Here is a 14,715-nt window from a genome sequence, read left to right as displayed (position 1 = left end):
AATGGATGAATTGTATAATGTTCTAAAATATTGGATACTGCAGCAGGATCTAGAAGTTCAAATTGACCAGTTTCTGGTGACTCTTGAATTATTTCAGTTGTTTCCCTTAAGTTTCCTTCAATATTTATTTCTTTGTAGTATTCATTATTGTCTTTTAGATATTGCAAGGCTTGTCTAACTTTATGTAAGTCTACCAGTTGTTGCCAATTTCTTTTGTCTTTTGTAAGTACACCATTTACTAAGACAATTAAAGATTGTTCTGTTAGACGTTGCACTCCCAGAGTGTGCACATTTTCTTTTAGATCTAATGGTAAATATACTACTTTTCCGCGAATGCCTTTCACCAATTAAGAGGGAAGTAATTTTGGTGTTTTTGGTTGAAGGCGTATTATTGTTTGAAATGGGTGCACTGTTTGAATTATGATGCTCTCATTTTTTATCTCAAATTATTTGTGATAGCACGTGAAGGAATTTGATTGTTGTCAAGGTTTGTAGTGCAGTAACTGCAAAGTGTTAAGGGGTCAGTTATTTTGTATTTGTTTTCTGCTATAAGGTAGAGAGCTAATTCAAACCATTTGGAATCTTCATTATCTTCTATTTTGTTTGTTATATCTATAGCTTTTGTGTTCATTTATAAAAGGTTCTGCGGCAACACACACACACATGGTTTGGTACTTCAGTGGATGTACTTTTGAATTTTAGTATTTCTTTTTTATATGTGTGTAGCAGAAGGTTGACATGTACAGAATTGTTGCTAGTCTGCTGTAAAGCTATTGCATTTTGTAAGTGGTTTGCACTTCCAAAATATTTAGTCTGGTTATGGTTGATTTCTTCAAGTAGGTCTTTGGCTGTACCATTTAGAAGATTGTTATTCATATTGGCTAGTGCTAAAGCAGGACTGTTAGCATAGTACATTTTATAGACTAGATTTCTTGTAGTTGAATGATGTGTTGATATCATTTTGATATGATGGAAGCTGCTTTTGCAAATAGGTCCTGGAATGCAGGCCAATGAATGTCCTTGCAGTCCTGTGTATTTACGCACTGGACAGGTATCCATTTTTTGCAGCAGTTTTATTTTGATTTTGTCTTTGCCTTTCACATATTGATTGAGGAAGCGGTGTAAAGATTTGAAATATTTTTTGGCAATGTTACACATTGACGTGCATGGCCATTTCTATACTGGACTTTCTGGTTCAGTCGAATGGAGAGGTAATTCTGAGTTTTCTGGGGATATTTTTGTTAGCAGTATTTCTTGTTCCATTATGGTATTATTAATTTTTTCATAACCTCGTCCACTGCTATGGATAATTGTGTTTGTTTGATTTTGTTTGTATGCTTCTTCATTGAAATATGGTTCTGTTCTCGTGGTGTGACTCCATTCACCTCCACAGATATTTAAGCAGTTATTTTTGTTGTCATTCCGTTTATTGAGAAGCCTTTTTTGTCATTTAGTCCTTAGTTTTGTTAGTGGTTTCATTCTGTTGAACACTAAAATAAATAACTTTCTTTTGAGAAGGATTGCACTGTCTATCAAAGCTTGTAAGATTAATTTTCTATGGTAGTTTTTAAGGGTTGTGCATGATTTGTCTCCTGTTTTTATAATATTCTGAAGGACTCTGTGGCGGAACATTTTTGTTAATATACTTTTTTTGGTATGGTTGCTTCCTATTATATCAAGATTTATAGGAGCAGTTTTAGCAGTAGTGGTAGCTGCATGTCTGTTAATCATGTTCTGTTTTCTTTTACATTTTGATAGAGGAGGCAACTTTTTTGTACTGGAAGATTGTTTTGTTTTGCTAAATGACTGTATTAGCTGTTTTGTTTGAACTTTTTGTACAAACTCTGCTAGAGATGGATGCTTATTTTGGATATTTTTATTTTCATTTGCTCTATTTCTGTGTTGTTTCTATAGACGTGCTTTCTGGTAGGCATTCTGTGGGGTCTGTTGAAACAAAAAAATAGAAGGTATGGGTTGGGCTGTTGTGCAATGTATGTGTGCTGTATGCATGAGTGTCTGAGTATGATGGTAAAGATGTATCTTCTGGTGTGTGATTGTGCATTGGGCAGCTACAATTAGTTGGGAAGGTTATTCTTCTATTTGTGTGTTACTATACAGCGGTTCAGATGACAGTAGAAAGTGAGCTAGTGGTGAGGAGAAGCACTAATAGTAAATCAAATGGTATAAAATTAAAACAATTCTTTGTCTTGTAATACTAATATTCTAGGGGCTGATTTATGTTATTTGTGCTCCCAAAAACGGGGATTTGTGTGCCCTTCTGCGTGCTAATCCCTGTTTAATAAATGATGATTTGTGGGCAGAATGGTACACAAATCTTCATTTTTTTTAGTGCACAAATTACATGAATCACCTGCACAGTGTGTTTGAGTAACACATTTTAACAACAAGAGATACATATAACAATTAACATTATAACAGTAACAGTGGAAGCAATTTAAAATTGAGAATCAGACCAAGAAAACAGTAAGTAGAGCAATTAAACTGAAGGGGAGAAGGAGAGTAGTGCGGTATAAGTGAGAGAGAGGGAGGGGTGGGAAAAAGGAGAAAGAGACAAACAGATGGGGTTAAGGGTGAGAATGGGAGGAAGGGGGGGAGATGATTAAGGAGATAAGGCAAGGGGGAGGGGGCAAGAAGGTGGGAGGGGTTTCATGGTGGGGAATGGAGAAGGAGAGATTTGAGGAAAGTGCAGAATGAGGAAAAGTTAGAAATAGAGCAGAGTGAGAGAGGTAAGAAGTTCCAGTGCAGGGGAGCTATGAGATGGAAGGTGCGGAAATGGGATGTGGCACAAGGGGAAGGAGGAACAGTGAGAAGAAAGTGGTCAGCAGAGTGAAGGGAGTGGGAGGGAGTGTAGAAAGAGAGGAGAGAGGAGAGATAAGGGGGAGCAAGATTGTGGAGAGATTTAAAGACTAGGCAGAGAAACTGTGGAAATCGCAGGTTTCTTTGTAGTTGGTGTTTGTAGTTCAGATGTTGCTGTTTTCCAGGAGAGTGGTCTTCACTGCAATTGTAAAAGAAATAAGTTAGTAATTTTGTGTGTTTATAGCAGTGATGTTAAGTGAGAGGATCATTTCTGAACATAGTGTATGCATGCAGTTTCATTTGACTATGTGCAGCCTTTATATTTTATTTATATTATGTTAGTTCAACATGCTTTGTAAATGAGTAGAATATTAAGTGTATGCAATTCACTTGGTTTTTTAAAGCTGTGTTATAGAATGTTAGGAGAAAGAAGAAATAATGTTATATTTATTTTGCAATTTGTATTAGGTAAATGGTAGAAACTGTACAGAAAAGCATGGAATATATGTATTTGTGAAGCTGTGGGTAATAAAGTAGAAGGATGCGATTTACAGGTGGGGTGTTATTGCAGCTAGGAGCATTTCAATGAAAGTGTCTATGTGTGTGAGTGTATGAAGATGCATGCCATTTTACTGGCTGTGTGTAAATTTATGATACACTACTAAGTGTTTTTCCACAATTATATTGTCATTTCTTCCATCTTCTAATATTATAATTTTTTAGATAGGTGTGTGTGTAAAAAAAAAAAATAGATAGCAGACAGGTTTGAAAGTGACAGTTGATTATAGAAGATGGAAAAAATGACAATAAGTCCATTCATAGGTTATACAGGTTAAGTGGCAGTTACTCTGTTTATATGCATTTTTAAGAGTTGTACATGTACTCTGCAGATAATATGCATACTTGTAGTTTGTATTCATGCATGTGGATATGCATGCAGAAGCAAGTAGAAATCTTGGAGACTTGTCGAGTAGTTTTTGTAGTAGGCGCTTTCCAATTATATGAAATTTATACTCAGAGTGATCAACAGTACATTTGAAGTGCTGAACTCTGATGATGGAGTTAGATGTAGATGTCTTGGATGTGATTGGTGGATGGTTGTGTGACTGCTTAGATGTATCCAATGAGGGACTGGCACAGAAAGTGATGTGGAAAGGGTAGAAGGGCTGCCTAAGAGTTACGCTGTCTGCGGACACTGCGGCTGTCGCGGACAGGGCGTGCCACATCTGGGGTTTCCCAGCAAATCCAGCATGGAAGGAGACTGTAGGTATCAGCCAATCAGATGTTGAGGTTGTGGATTTGTGTTGAAAGAGAATGAGTGTAGTGAAGATGGCAGAGGTGGAGAAAGTCAGGGAGTTGGTGCTTGGAGATATGTTTGTGCATGGTTTACAGCAGTATGCTCAATGCAGGCATGTGACAAATAATTTTGATGTTAAAGGAGTGGATGTGCTGTGGAGCACTGTGCCTGATTGCAATGTACAGGGAGTTGTACAAGTTTGTAAAGATATGAGCAGGACAACAGTCCCCATGTGGTAGTTTTGCATTATGGAGTTTTCATTTTGGGCTATGTCAGTGCCCCTGTTTTGTTGGAAGATTTGGAATACTTGGTTCAAGCAGTAATGAACATCCTTCCAAATTGCAAAGTGTTTTTGTCTGGATTAGTAGCTAGGGCAATATGGGACAAACGTTCTGTTTTTTGTCCTCAGAAAAACATTGCTAGGTGTGCAATCACCCCAGGCATGTGTGCTTTCATGCTTAGATCTGGTATGTTCTTCTGTAATAATGAGAACATTGATTCCAGTAATGCTGTTAATATTGAAGAAGATGGTATTTCCTTATCTTTTTTGGGAAATGCAATTCTGTTTTGGAATGCAAGGGTTGCTTTGGAGAAGGTTATGTGAATATTTTAGGAGTAATGTAAGAAAAAAACCCAGAAAATACAAAATAAAAGGTGTTTGTCAAGCATCTGCAAAAAGAACCCCCAAAAAACGGATCTTCTAGAGCCACCCTCAAAGGGGAAATGGGGCACACTATTTAAATTTACATTCAGCATGCTCAGATTTTTCGATATGTCCACAGAAATGGTTGTAGTCCGCGGACACCGCATATTACATACAGGGATTTTGGGGTGGATAGGCATGCAAATGAGAATGAGCAGAGCAACTGATTGGTCAGTAAAGTTTAGGGGGTGTGTTGTGTAGGGAGAGAGTTTGTCAGAAACTCTTTTTCCTGAGAGAAGGACAGTTAGCTATGGGTGTGGGTTTCAGAAAACAGATTGCCTGGATTTTCGGAGACTCATGGATACATTGGTTGGAGGTGAATGCAGAACGTTGTGGAGTAGCTGCAGATCTTGGATTACCTCATGTGGAAGTGCACTGGCATGGAGTGCGTGGAATGAAGTGGCTGGACTTGGTACCTCTCTGTGCTAGTTTGGAGACAGAGCTTCATCCAGACATAATTATAATTCATTGAGGAGGGAACAGTTTAGGACATGTGTCAGGAATTTCTTTGCAATTTATGATGAAAGAAGGACTTGGGAAGGTCATGGACATGTTTCCAAATTCCCAAGTAATATTGTCTCGTATTGCGCAGAGACAAATGTGGCTGCGTTCTTCTTCATTTGGTCCATAAATGGAGAAAGCAAGGCGGAATGTTAATAAGGCTGTTTGTGCCTTTCTAAGAGATGTTGGCATGTCCTCTTTTCACAATGAAAATATTATGTTTCGTAGCACATACATTTTTCGCAGAGATGGAGTTCATCTTACTTATGCTGGTAATCCGATTTTTCTGAGAAATGTACAAAATGCATTGTGACCTTTTGTGGAATTACAGCCATCCATTTTGTAGTAGGTTTTGACTATTTCAAGTTTTTGAAACACAAAAAAACCCACCAAAAAGCTCTTTTCAGAGCCACCACTTCCTTCCAGAGAAAAGTGCAATGGTTTTGATAGGGCAGCACCCCAAGATCTTAGATGTCTGCGGACTGTCCGTGGACTTCTAAAAAAATGCACAGGGCCGGGCTCCATTTATTTGTCACTTCTATTTTTAGACTGTGAAAGGCGGCTCTGAAAACAGCCTTTTTTTGTTGGATTTTTGTTGTTTTATATTTTTGGGGTTTTTTACACTTGACACACTAGGAGAGGAGGGGAAAGGAGGGTAAGGGGGGACACCAACCACGGGGATAAGAAAGGGCGGTTGGAGAAAGGAAGATGTAGGTGGGCCTTACTTGGGTAGTGGGCAGGTCTTCTCCTGCTCTGAGACCGTAATCTCGAAAGCAGTTCAAAGTCTCTCCCCCCCGCAGAGTACTGCGTTGCAGTACATACACAAAACTGTGACCCTCGAAAGGTAAGGGTCATCAGCATTGTGAATGGCCTGTGAGTCAGCTGGAGGGCTGTGCTCTCCCACAGGAGTGTCTCTTGTGGTGAGAGGAGGGGAAACGGAGGATGTAGTAGAGGAACTCAACCTACTACACTCCTCACAAGGTACAACCTTGCGAACGGCCCCACCGTGGAACAACCTTAGGTGTCGCTTCATAGTTGTCATACTAAAGCTGTATGAACCAAGCCTCCGTGACTCAGCACCATTTTGCACTGGTTGCAGGTGACCTTATTCACATGCGCCTTGGGTACATTACGATGAATGGTAAATAACCGCCACACCCAAGACTCAGAGCGAGTGCTGGAAGTAAGGACTTCCACTACCTCATCCGCAATTCAGGACACACGCTCAGCGTGGGTGCAGTCACATGATGGCATCGCGAACATGTCCGCGAAGGGAATGGGTGTCCGCAGGACACCAAATGCACGGGAACTGTTGTGCGCATGCGCACGGGTGTTCTACGGACAGTGTTTGGGTCCTAAATCTAATTAAAAGTGCGACACAAGTGAGACAAACAGTTACGGACAGGCGCGATGTTCAGAGAATTTACGGTGGTGCGCATGTGCGTAGATGTTCTTCAGGCAGTACGGACAGATATAGTGTCCTCAGGACACCTCCATTTTCATTTAATTACGGACATCCCGGACACCGTGTTTGTTCTTAGAACAGTTTCAACTTGGGGAAGAGCACATGCCACATTCTACGCTTCTCACCATGGACTGTGGGGATTGTCCAATCAGGTGCTCTGTGTATGCGCCACAGAAAGGGTGGCAATCATTTTTTTCATTACTCTGTGTTGTGAGGGCGGCAGGCAGAGATGGAGAGACGCACTGTTTTGATAGGCCGTGATGCCTTTGTGGAAGATCTGTTCCAGTATGACATTGGAAAAGGCTTGTATTTGGAGGGAGTGGAGGCTTTGTGGTGCTGAGGCGATGTGCGCAGTTTCGGTATTGTGCTTGCAGAATGTCGATGAGTGGCCACTTTCGCGACTGTACATGGTGTGGTTGTGCACTATGGAGCGTTGCATTTGGGTTCCTTGGCTTGTTCCCGTGTGTACCGTCCACTGAAGAGGTTGATGAAAGCAGTGAAGCACATTTTTCCCACTGCCAAGCTGCTTTTCTCATGTATACCACCAAGGATAGAACGGGATTATTCCAATGATTGTTGTCACCAGCCAGAAGTTGGAAGGGGTCTTATCAACAGAAGCATGTGTGACTTCTTCAGTGCTGCTGGGATGTTCTCCTGTGAGAATGACAACATTGGTTCTCGATATATACACCTTTTCAATGCAAATGGCATTTCTTTGTTAACAAGTGGCAATGATATTTTGTTTTACAATCTACATGCTGCACTGAAGACCCTATTTTAAGAATGTGAGCTTACAAAACACAAAATAAATGGAAAAAAGGTGTTCGTATGTAAGCACCTTTAATAAAAATAAAAAAAAGCTCTTTTCAGAGCCAGCACTACTAACAATTCCCTACCCTGGTTGAAATGTATTCCCCGACTCCCGCGCACGCACAGTATGAAAAGTCTGCGGACATAGCGATAGTTGCAGGGTTGCACAAGTCACATAAGGCCCTTTTGCAGATGGCAGCCATAGGAATGGGCCTGTGGAGGCTACGGGATTGGTCAATAAGGTTTCTGGGTGTGGTTTGTATGCACAGACTGTGGGACGCGCTGTACTTGTCAACAGAAATATAGAAGATGTGGTTATGGCTGTGCGTTTTGCGAGCCTCGGCGTACAGTATTTGGGGGAGTCCTGAATACATTGACTGAAAGTGAATGGAAAACACTGCAGTGGCTGTGCATTTTGTCTATCATGTGGATTTGTACTGCTATGGAGTGCCTACAATGAAGTGACTGATTTTTTTTTGTCTTTTTGAGACTTTGGTGACGCACAATAATGCCGACATTACTGTTCTTCGTTGTGGAGGGAAAATTTCACAACATGTTACATGAGTTTCAGTTTTGTTTGCAAAGAAGGAGGCACTTGCCCTGGTTATGTGTATGTTTCCGATCTCCTGCATAATTTTTTATCACATTACGCAGACAGAGATGTGCAGCATTATTTTTCCTTTGGTCCGGAAATGGAGAAACAGCAGTACATTGTGAAGAAGTGTATTTGTGCCTTTTTACAACATGTGCCAATGTCGTACTTCAAAAATGGGAATATGACATTTCACGGCACGATCAGTTTTTAACACAAATAGCGTTCATCTTACTACTCCTGCCATTCCAATTTCTGCATGCCCTATCCAAAATGCCTTGCTGCCCTTCTTGGACGTACAGAAAGAATTTTTGTAGTAGGTGTTGCGCACTTAATCTCTTCAAAACGCACTGCAACACGTTAAAAAAAAACCTCTTTATACAGCGAGCCCTTTCTACCCGATTGCACTACTGAAGAGGAATGGTCAGGTGTCATCCAAACTCCATCCACCCCCTTCGTAGTACCCAGTACTTTTTACGCCAAAGTATGTGACGTATGAAGAAAAAATAAACCAGCAAAGAGCAGAGGCATGGCTCTGCCAAGTGCCTATTAGAGTAACAGCACCTATTGAAGTACCGACACCTAAGAAAACATGGACAGTAAGGTACCCATTGAGAAAACCATATCTACAGTCAAGATAAAATGACGGTTGTCAGAATAGAATATCTGAAGAAGCCAAGAAGATAATAAAGGAAGACAAATGGTGACATCATAAGACATCGGACGGACACACACATAGATAATATAAGACCAGAGAATGCTGATGGAAAACAAAGTCAAAAAGACAATACTAAGGATGAAAATGACATCTTGAACCCAAGGTGAAGAAACTTATGTCAGATACACAATAAAGATATTCAGTTAGTTTAAACGTGTACAGATGCAAGAAACCGCAAGAAGCAAAGAAATTGTGAAGCTTGCATATGCTTAGTAGTAAAGTAGATTGCGGCAAGTGCCAACATGTACATAAATATACCTCAAAAGCACTATATACATGAGTATAATTCCACTACGCACATGAGCAGAATTGAGCAAAGGTTACTAAAGGTCTCAAGAGGAGAGTGTTGCATAAAACAAATCGAGAATTAAGACAGAGTGAAACTCAGCTGAAGGTAACCATGCCAAGAAGCCAAGGTCGTATTTGGTTGGGAAAGGCTGACAGTGGGTACAATTAAAGAGAAAAGAACAGAGTATCCTGTTCGGAAAGGTCAAGACAAGCCACAGATGATAGAAGACTGGCAGAATTAAATCAAATACACGAAAATACATGAAGAAGAGGTAGATTTCATGGTGTCCTAGTCACGTGACAAGGAAGGTTGGAAGGATGAGACTTTCACACCTATGCATGGATCTCTGTCATTCCCATACTCCCTAAAAGTTCTCAGTTCAAGAAGCAGACTTGAGGCCAAACTACAAGGCAGTAATTGACACATGACCACTGAAGTGATGATTGATTGTAACATAATTGGAGGGAAGCTTGGGTGCAGACAAGCTCCCTGCACCTGGCTGCTTGTTCTGCATGCTGCTAAGACATGAGTGGAAAAGTATGAGTGGGGTTGATGCCAACCCAATCTTAGTGGACCCAGTAATCCAGGGTCCTATAGAGAGTAGAGTTAATAGGATGTCATACTTTTAGTGACATTCATAGTTGGCATTTTGAAGGGAGGGCTTAGTTGCCCCACCTGACATTGATTGTTCAATCCTCTCTCCCCTTTACCACATACAGATATAGTACCTATGATAAAGTTACCTTCCTATAACCAATCACGTTTCTTGTTAGGTTTTTTAGATTGCACGTCAATGATGACGAGTTTTTGATATAAATACTGAGTTTTTTCTGAAATTGAGTTGAAGTTGGAAGAGAGAGAGAAGATCGAGCGATTGCTGATGTTTGTTGTACTCCCTGTTTTATGTACTTGTCATTAAACAGACTCCCTTTGCCAAACTATTGAGTTGTCATAGTTATTTGATGCATGAGTATGAATCTGCATCCCCATCTATCTCGAGGGTACTGCTACTCCTCTTAAAGGGCTGTTTGGAGATCCCCAGTCAGAGGGCTGGCTGAGACCATCCAGTTCACTTGGTAGCAGAGATTACATTGTTAGATTAGATAAGATACCCATAGGCCGTCGACATAAGTAACTTTGGGTCCTCAGCAATATCATAAGTCCTTTGCCAATCTGGCTAATAAAACGACAACCTCCCCGTAGATAGTGGTTAGTTTAATCTAAAAACCCTGCAGGTTAGGTCTGAAGGGACCATTGCTTTCTCCCAAAAACCCCTTCCCACTTATACGAGCAGCAGATCGTACAAGCGGCACGGTAAGGCGGTAATGAAGGCGGTGATCCCGAGCGTCCGGAGAGGAAAAACATGCGAACGTTGAGTAAAAAATACTGAATGCTTTGGCAAAAGCTTGCCTGTTTTAAAAAACAAGTGAAGGGAAGGTAATGGAGGGAGGCGGGGCAAATATAACGTCAGAGTAAGAGTATCATGTTAATGTACATATAAAGGGAAAACATTGACTCGAGTGTGGCCAAGCAATATAAGGAGATATCGTGAGGGTGGCCGCGATATGAGTACGGCCAGTTTTAAAGAGCGCTAGCAGAAGCCTTCATCTAAAGTCTTGATTGATAGGATGACGTAGGAGACCAGATTGATTAACGACGATCTGAAAGAGATGGGCTTACATTCCATATCGGAATACAAATAGGGGCAGGATGCAGCTGAGGAAGCAGATGGCATGATATTTGTGTGGCCGGCCAGAGTCTGTCTGTTTGTTTTATATGTTTTAGTACATGTATGACATGATAAGGTAAAACACTTTTTTGAAAACGCATGAAAATTGCGATTATGAAGAAAAAATGTGCCATGAGATGGATTGATGGTTGTTGTAGTAAAAAGTAAAATTATTGTTAAAAAAAATAGGATTGGAGCTTGCGACGATTGGTGCTCGCTCATATACTGTTGATATTGTTTGTGAAACGTGAAGTATAATAAAGTGTTGTATAAGAGAGAATAAATATGTTAAGCATAGAAGACATTACCCCATTGATACACCTGTGCAAACAGTTGCGAAGCATGCATCTAAGCTTAAACAGTACAGTGCGGAATGGGTCAAAGGGGCCGCAGACAAAATGTTAATGCCATGGTCCCAAGGAGGATCACTATCTAAAGCGGTCCTTCAGCACATGACTACATATTTCTATGGCACAAACATGGGGAAAAATTTAGATAAACGCCTGGCTAGTTTAGAACTTTGGAAGATGTACCAAGAAGAAAAGGATGAGGAGCCACCATTAGACTGGAAACTGAATATATGTACAGAGGGGGGTGAAGAGCCTTCTGCGCCACCCGACCCATCAGAAAGAAAAAGCAAAGCTAGTAAAAGCAACGGATTGTACCCAGTAAGGGAACTTAAAGCAGCCATGGGATATAGCAACCCGTCATATGAGTCACCTACACAAAGTGGTGACGAAAGCCCAGAAAAGGACAGAGAAAGAGATAAAACCTCCAAGGTCCCGAAGGAGAAGGAGAGACGTGAAGAGGAAAGAGGTGATCAAGAGAAAGAAAGTACATCTCTAGGTACAGGAAGAGAGGTAAAGAGATGGAAAGCAAATGAGGATATGACTGATGAGATAGCATTCACACAGAACAAATGGATGGGAGGTCAGATTTTATTGAAATTTGATGGTAAAGGCATTGAGGATATGAGACAAAGGGAAGAACAGGACGAATTAGAAGGAAAGGAGAAGGAAGAGGAAAAACAAATAAGAAATAAGGGGGTTAGGAAAAAAGATAGGCAGAAACAAGAGCAGTTATATCAGGACGAGCAGGTCAGAAAACAAGAAAAGGCAGAAGAACAAAGAAAACGTGATCATAAGCAGAGAACAGCTAATGATCAGGATAGAATAGAACAAAGGAGAATTGAAGAAGAACAAAAAATACGGGAGAAGAGAATAAAAAGACAAAGAGATGAGGAAATGCAAAGGGCACATGAATGAAGAGATGCAAGGAAACAAGAAAAAGATAGGGTCAGAGAGGAAGCAGAGAAGCGTAGAGAATTTGATGACGACATAGAACGCAAGCGAAGACAGAGAGCACAGGATTTCGAATATCTGGAAAGAGAGGTTAAAAAACCTGATCCATTAGTAGAACGGGAAGATATAGAAGAATTCTTTCCTGAGTATGATTCAGTACCAGGCACGTCTAGAGTAAATCTAGAAGATGACTTCGGCGCCAGAAGTGTCAGAGAGACAATCGATATAATATCTGATGAGATGGGGCTATAAAAGGTACCCCAAGGAGAAGGAGAGGATGAGCGTCTTGAGAGTACTCAGTTGTATAATACTGAGGACGCCTCTCAAAGTAGCAGACATAGAGAACTATCCTTAGATAGCCTGACATTAAATAAACATGAGGAGGATGAGAGAAGTTGCACGAGTTGGGCCCAGACAATATCTGACACAGAAAGAGAAAAATGTGAAGAAGGAGAAAACAAGAGGATTCACGAAAGACGCTTCGCTAGGGTAAAGGGAATAAAATGGTCAGACTCTACTGGGTCTGCACTTAAAACACCAGAGTTAGCCACACAATCAGATCGGTATGAAAGAGTGTCACACGGTCAGGGGGGGTGTCTCCACCACCGTATGTAAGCAGGTTAAGGACATTGCCATCTAGACGGCGATGCAGGAATATTACCCCTGCGGTACACAGAAAAATTAGGAGAGAGGAAAAGGAGTTTATTGTGTCACAGTTCCCCTTATTAGAAAAAGGAGGAATGAGGCCACAATATATACCTTGGCGGCAGATGGATAGAAAAAATCTGAAAAATAAGCTCCCAATGTTGACATCTGGAGCCGAAAAATGGATACATGAGTTGGAAAAAATGACAGGAGGAACACTTTAGCTATAGGGGATATTAAGGGTCTTATAATCACCATACTTGGTGATAGAGCTGACAATGTGTGGACACGTGCAGGTTACCCTGGGGTGACTATAGTTAATACCGCGCATGACGGAACACTGTTTAACAATTGCAGAACCACGGTATGGAAAGCGCTTCAAGTGCTATACCCAGACACTTATGATATGGGAGTTATAATGACACGCAAGGAGTCAGATGATCCATTGCTTTACATTCAGAATTTCCAAGATGCCTGGGTATTGGAAACTCGTGAATCTTGGGGGACATCTGTTCCCGTGTTTTACCATATATTATGCCAAGGGCTGCCAGAACAGGTACAGAAGCAGCTCAAGAAATTGGTAGGGATTGAGGCTAAGCCATGATCTGAAATGCAGCTGACCATCCCGCATTATTGCAGGCTGATGCAAGAAGAAAATTGCAAAAAGGATGCTGCACGAAAGGACGAAGAGGCTAAATTGGTGCAGAAAAAATTATCAAAGTATGCAAATGAGGGGGCAATGATAACTAATACAGATGGATCAAACACGCAGCAAGTGAATAACCAAAGGCAGTTTGATCAAAGCAATAATTGGTTTTACGCAAGAGGAAGAGGCTTTCGAGGTAGAGGATGGCAGAGTAATCAGGGAGGTTTTCAGAGTAATCAGGGAGGTTTTCAAAATATGCAAAACGTAAATCAGGATATGCAAAATGGACAAGTAATCAGACTACCGCAAACATGTTGGACGTGTTGGAGGACATGGCATCTAGTACATATATGCATAAGTCAAGGAATGGTGCAAAACGACAATATCACAAGAGGCGGGATGGTGAATCCACCTGCGTTCTTGCAGCAGGGTGGAACTGGAGTTGCGCAGAATCACACTGTGCAGCAGCAAGCACCAGGAGTACAGAAATATTTGCAACCACAACAGAAGGTGACACATTTTCCACCGGGCCAGTCTCAACAGTCTCTGATGCAACTGTCACAAACAACAGGTACAGGACAGGTGCTGAATTCTGGAGGAGGAGATGCCACTTGTGATGGAGGAAATACATTCACTTAGTGTGGGACAAGATTATATATGGACTAGGACAGCTCACTGGGAGACCTGATGTGTTCTATCCTATCAGTGACACCAAACCCTCACGAGAAACTAAGGGTTGATGTCTTTATAGGGCATAAGGAATATTATTTCTTAGTTAACACAGGTGCGAAGCGCTTGTGTATACATGAAGGCAAATTGTCCTTGTCTGGCAATGTCATAAATACGCAGGGCTTTGCAGGAGCAACAAATCGTGTTCCTTTTACAAAGAAATTCCAGTTTCCATAGGAGAATGTGACATGAAAGTGCCACTGCTTTATTCGAGGCAGACTCCTGTAAATATATTGGAACGAGACTTAATGACAAAGCTAAACATGACAATCTTGTTCACGGAGAAGGGCATAGTATGTTCATCTCTAGGAATGCATTATTTGAACATGTGTGAAATGATTAGAGCATGCACAGGACAAATTACTATGAGAGCTATTCCATTGGAACCAGAGATATTCACATATGGAGTGCGCATGTTAATGTCATGGCTACCAGACCTTTCAGTCAAAACAATGAGAACGCCAGATGAGTTT

This window comes from Ambystoma mexicanum, chromosome 4p (genome assembly GCF_040938575.1).
Source record: "Ambystoma mexicanum isolate Mex_15411 chromosome 4p, UKY_AmexF1_1, whole genome shotgun sequence".
NCBI lineage: Eukaryota > Metazoa > Chordata > Amphibia > Caudata > Ambystomatidae > Ambystoma > Ambystoma mexicanum.
The sequence above is the reverse complement of the archived record's forward strand: the minus strand, read 5'-3'. Positions refer to the sequence as shown.